Source organism: Zea mays, chromosome 1 (assembly GCF_902167145.1).
Source record: "Zea mays cultivar B73 chromosome 1, Zm-B73-REFERENCE-NAM-5.0, whole genome shotgun sequence".
Classification (NCBI taxonomy): domain Eukaryota; kingdom Viridiplantae; phylum Streptophyta; class Magnoliopsida; order Poales; family Poaceae; genus Zea; species Zea mays.
In genome coordinates this window covers 120,964,660-120,970,314 of record NC_050096.1, presented here as the reverse complement: position 1 = coordinate 120,970,314, position 5,655 = coordinate 120,964,660, and positions in this window count along the sequence as shown.

Sequence of the window (5,655 nt, the reverse complement as noted above, 5' to 3'; positions counted from 1 at the left end):
GAGTATCACTGCTGCGGGGCGCAAATTCAGAGACACCCACTACAGGAAAACACTTAATTCCCGTCGGCCTGAAACCGACGGGAATAAACCCTAAACCGACGGGAATAAGTAATTCCCGTCGGTTTAGGGCTTATTCCCGTCGGTTTCAGGCCGACGGGCGTCCCTTGTCGGGGATAAGGTTATCCTCGGCGGCGGCTGACGGGAATAATTAATTCCCGTCGGCTGGATAGTGGCCGACGGGAATTACGGCTAATTCCCATCGGTTCTGCTGGCCGACGGGAGTTATTAATTAATTCCCGTCGGTTCCCTAGGCCGACGGGAGTTATTAATTAATTCCCGTCGGCCCCACGTGGCCGACGGGAATTAACTGGGCCGACGGGAGTTAGTAGTTAATTCCCGTCGGTTCGACCATAGCCGACGGGAATTAACTGGGCCGACGGGAATTACTTTATACTGCTACAAAAACAGCACTAAATTATGTCACTATTTCTGCACACATAACATATATCAAACATAATCACATATAACAGTCACATTACAAACACATGTAGAGATACGACATCCACAAACACATGCATTTAGACATAGTGCATTTATAATTAAAACATCCACCAACGTCTTGGCAAACCATTCACTTGTGTGACACCCACCCTTCTTAAAACCTTCATACATCCAATCACGTCTATCACCCATTATTGCGGCTGTGTGTACGAGTAAAGAGTGCGTGTGAGACATTCATGTTTCTACACGTCACACATACATCTATAGGTAAGTAGTAAAACTATATATATATATATATATATATATACATAACATCACCTTCAACACAATAACATGATATTCATTAATTAACAATAATGCAACATCCAAATTTAGATAAACAATATTTGCAACATTTTCAGAACATCAAATTTGCAACAAATACCAATATTAAATAAATTGTAATCGCATTACAGTTAACTCCCGTCGGCCATAAAAACCGACGAAAATAAACAATATTTGCAACATTAAATCCATTAAATTAAATAAAATTTTCAGAACATCAAATTTATTAACAATAGCATCAAATTTATCAATATCGAAACCTTCATACATCCTAATATTATAAGTTAAATCTAATCAATAAACAATTAACAATTTTAAATTAACTCTAATCACATGAAACTTAACTCCCGTCGGCCATAAAAAACCGACGAAAATAAACATCTACACACATATTTAACTATTATAATCACACTCGTATTCACAATTTAGGATGTATACCTCAACGACAAGGCGGCAACGGCGCTCGGGGAAGCGGTCGGAACCGGCGGCGGCACTCGTGGAGGCGATCGAAGGCGACGGCGGACTTGGGGCTGCGGCGCTGCTCGGAGAGCCGGTCGGAGCGATGGGCGGCGGTGGAGGAGGCCGACGGGGGAGGCTATTGCGGCGGCGGCGGGGTCCGGCAGGGGCGGCGTGGTGGTCGGCCGGCCGTTAGGGGCGGCGCGGGGCCGGTAGGGGAGTGGCGGCGGCGGCGGTGGATGGGGCAGGGGCGGCGGCGGACGGGGCTGGGGCTGGGCTGCTGCGGCCGCGCGGGGTCGGGGCGATGGCGGGACTTGGGGAGGCGCGACGGGGCTTGGGGAGGCGCGGCGGCGGGGCTTGGGCGCGGCGGCGGCGGAGCTAGGCGATGGCGGCTCGGCGGTTGAAGACAGACAGAATGCGTCCGCGCGGGTGAACCCGCGCTCATAAACGGCTAATCCCCGTCGGTTTTCTCCCTGGCCGACGGGAGTTAAGTAATCCACGTCAGCCTACGCTCTAGCCGACGGGAGTTAAGTTAACTCCCGTCGGCCTACTTTCTGGCCGACGGGAGTTTAACTCCCGTCGGCTGCGTTTTAGCCGACGGGAGTTACATTATCCCCGTCGGTTTTCTCCCTGGCCGACGGGAATTACCCTGGCCGACGGGAATCAATAGGATTCCTGTAGTGACCTACCGAGTCGTTGCTCGCAAGGCATTGAGGGCCCTGTGTTAGATTTATGAAGAAGAAGTGGTCGACACCCCGCTCAGATTCTTTCCACCCTTTCAGAGAGACTGTCCTGTTTGGATGGCCAGGATGCGTGCATTGGTAGGGCAGCAACTGCTTGAGGACGACCCCACAGTCGTGTACCTCACTACATACCTACTCACCCTAGATGCACAATATGATTTCTTGGCTCGGCACCACTGTCAGATGATTTCCCGAGCAGAAGATGCAGAGAAGCACAACCGTAAGCTCCATGTGGATCTCATCACAGCTCAAGCCCATGCAACTGCCTTGGACAGTCGTGAAGTCATTGCCGTTGAAGCCCTAAAGCAAGCTAAGGATGAGCATGTCTAGAAGTTGATGGAGGCCTACTTGGTCACCCACAACCAATGTAGAGCCCCGCGGATCCAAAAGCCTGCTTCATCCAACCCAGTTCAATCTATGAGAGGTGAAGATTCCTAGATTCTTGAAGGTCACCCGGTCTCTATCAAAGGAGAGAAGAAGGCTTGGGAACTCCTAGAAGGAGCCATAGTCTTAGAAGGAATGCCAATCTCCCCTAAGGCTATGGATAAGCAAGAGCACCCAGAATCCTCCCAAGATCCCCCGCTAGAGTTGTTTGAGCCCCTCACCATGAAGAAGATTCCAGCACCCTCCCTTGAGATCAAATAAGAAGTTGCAAGCACCCCACCAGCGCCATCGCCTTCTGAGGAGCTATAAGAGCCAGTCCCGCTTGAAGAAGAGTTCGACCCCGTCCTGCCATCTTAGTCGCCACTAGAAGAAGTCATCAACATCAGCTCCCTCTTGACCCATCCAGGAGATGTCTTAGATGGAAGTTGTGCGCCAGCCTTGCCAGAAGAGAAGCTGCATGGTCTAAAGTTAGTTATGCCAGTCCTCTTCATGCATCGGGCAGTGAAGTTTTTCTTCACCTTGGCCAGAGCCCTGCATGTATGAGAGGTAAACGTGTAGCCCCATGTTTTGAAAAACTCTAATTGTGTGGCCTCCCAGGGCATTTCAAAATGAACTTCGCTTGATGTTTTCTCCCCTTTTGAGTGCATATGTGATGCTTTAACGATAGTGCTCATAAGTCGCATTTAGCATAGTTCTCAGTTCAGGAGTCGAGCAATAGTAGTTATGTTTAGCCCCGAATCTGAGTAGTTCGTGCTTTGGAAAAACTCTATTCTTCCCTTATTCAAAACATTTGATTTGTTTGTGCTTATCATTGTTGAGCTTATGTGTTTTCTTTCTTTTTAAGAAAGGTTTTCTCTAAAAACATAGATAACAAATTAGAGCTAATCCTCACCTTATGCTTCCATTCTCATCTTAACCCATCTCAAGAGAAAAGCACCTTACCCAAGAAGATACCAGGAAGCTTACCCTTGAAGCCTGGAATAAGCTACAGAAGGAACCTGTCTAGCTGCTCAGTCAAAAGGACCGACCGTGAGAATCAAGGCACTGCCCCCAAGTCAAAGTAAACAGGAAAAGAGGACAAAAGAAGTTATTACCATACAGAGAGGCAAAGATTCTTGGAACCAGAGACCACAAACATCAGGGTCATTGACCCCACCACTCACCTGTGCCTCCCGCACGCGTGCTCGCCTCCATGCGCACTACCACCGGCCCACACCCCCTTTGCAGCGCACCCACCGCCGCCATCATCGCCGGCAACAGGCCCCCTTCCCCTCCATCGCACTTGCTGTCACGTGGCACCTGCTCCATCACCACCACTCCGCACCCGAGCACCACCTCGCATGCCGCTTGCCTATAAACCCCCCACCAGCTCCCTCAACTCCCATCTCGCTCAAAGCAAAGCACACACCTGATAAAATCCCCTCTGCCAAATCGCAAGCAACTCCTTTTTCCACTCCCTCGCCCCTAAGATCATAATGCTTGGTGATTCTTGGTTTGAAGACTGTTGTACATGGTTCATAATCTTTGGTTTCCTCCTCTGTATGATGGTAATACTCTTCGATAGAATCCTCCAGTGGGAAGAACAAAGAGAAAGAAAGAGGCAGTAAGAAGAGAAACGAAAATAGTGTAGACAAGATGAGAAGAAGGTTCTCCCAAAATCAACCTTGTGTCAGTCATCTCTCCGCAACCGGCTCAAGCAGCAATTGCAGAAGAAGGCCCCGTAACACCCTTGTTATGAGGTACTTCAAGGAGTTCAAATCCCCAAGATTCAAGAGTTCTACCCTCATTCTTTTTAAGTGGGGTAGTGTTCCAATAAGGTTCCTGCTTGGAGAAAAAGAAGAAGGCATGTGAATGTAGCAAGCTTGTGGAGGACCAGATCATCCAAGCATATAAGTTTCTGGATGAGAAGTGGTCACCCAAGTTTTGTTGATGAAGCACCAGAAGACCAATCAAGGAAGGAATCCATGTGGGAGTTCACAAGAGGAAGGTTTGCGTGTTGGCATCGATGCTTCTTCAATAAGCTAGCTGCCAAGTGAAAGCTAGAAGCCTGATGATTATCTTTGAGTAGCCAGAATCAGTGTTTGTAATTGGCAACCGAATGCTCCTCAAAGGCTAGATTTTGTTGAAGCTCCATCTCCTCGAAGAGTCTGCATAGTGAAGATATGTAGCTGAAGCAAAGCTATACCCATAACCATTCTAAGCCGAATCTCGAGGACGAGATTCATTTTAAGTGGGGTAGATCTGTAGCACCCCAAAAATTCAAATCTTGAAATTTCTCAAACTCCCTCTAAATTCAAAACCCCCAAAAATTCAAATCTTGAAATTTTCTCAAACTCCCTCTAAATTCAAAATGAATTTTAAATTTCATTTCAAAATGTTTGTTTGCGAGTTGATCTCAACAAATAAAATATAGTGGTCTATATTCTCTCCAAAATCCTCCTCAAAATATCCTACAAATATTTCCCTAGTGATCCCCTCTAATTGTTTCCAGAAATACTGCCCAAATATTCCACCGATAATTCTCCAAATATTTTTCTCCTGGGAAATACCTTCAGAATCATTTTTAAAGTCCCTACAAATATTCTCTTCATAATTTTCTTCATGCTCATACATATATGTATGCCTCCGGTGTCAAACACTGAGGTCTACAAGCTAATTTCACTTATACATGACAAATACATGCTTATCTCCCACTAATCCTCGCCTCCTCCCCCTAATCCCCCACCTAGCCTATAAATAGAGGGGCAAGGGCCTCCCCTCAAGCCACCCAAGCCATTTCATGGCAACTCACTTCCCCCCCACTCACACTCCCACACAAGCACAACAAAAGCACAAGGATCGTTCGGTCGTTCATTCGATCGTTCATCCACCTATTCTTAGTTTGTTCGTTCGTTTGTCCGATCGTTCGATCGTTCGTCCGATCGTTCATGGTTTGTTCGTTCGTTCATCCGATCGTTCGATCGTTCGTCCGTTTGTTTTTCCAAATAATCTTTGTTCAGCCGTTATGCTGCCGAAATTCCGATCGTTCGTTCATCCGATCATTCGATCGTTCGTTCGTTCGTTCATAGTCCCTATTCATCGTTCATCAGCCCTATTCATCGTTCATTGTTCGTTCATAGTCCCAATTCATCATTCATAGTCCCTATTCATTGTTCATAGTCCCATTTCATCGTTCATCGTTCGTTCATAGTCCCTATTCATCGTTCATCATTCGTTCATGGTCCCTATTCATCGTTCTAGTCCCTAT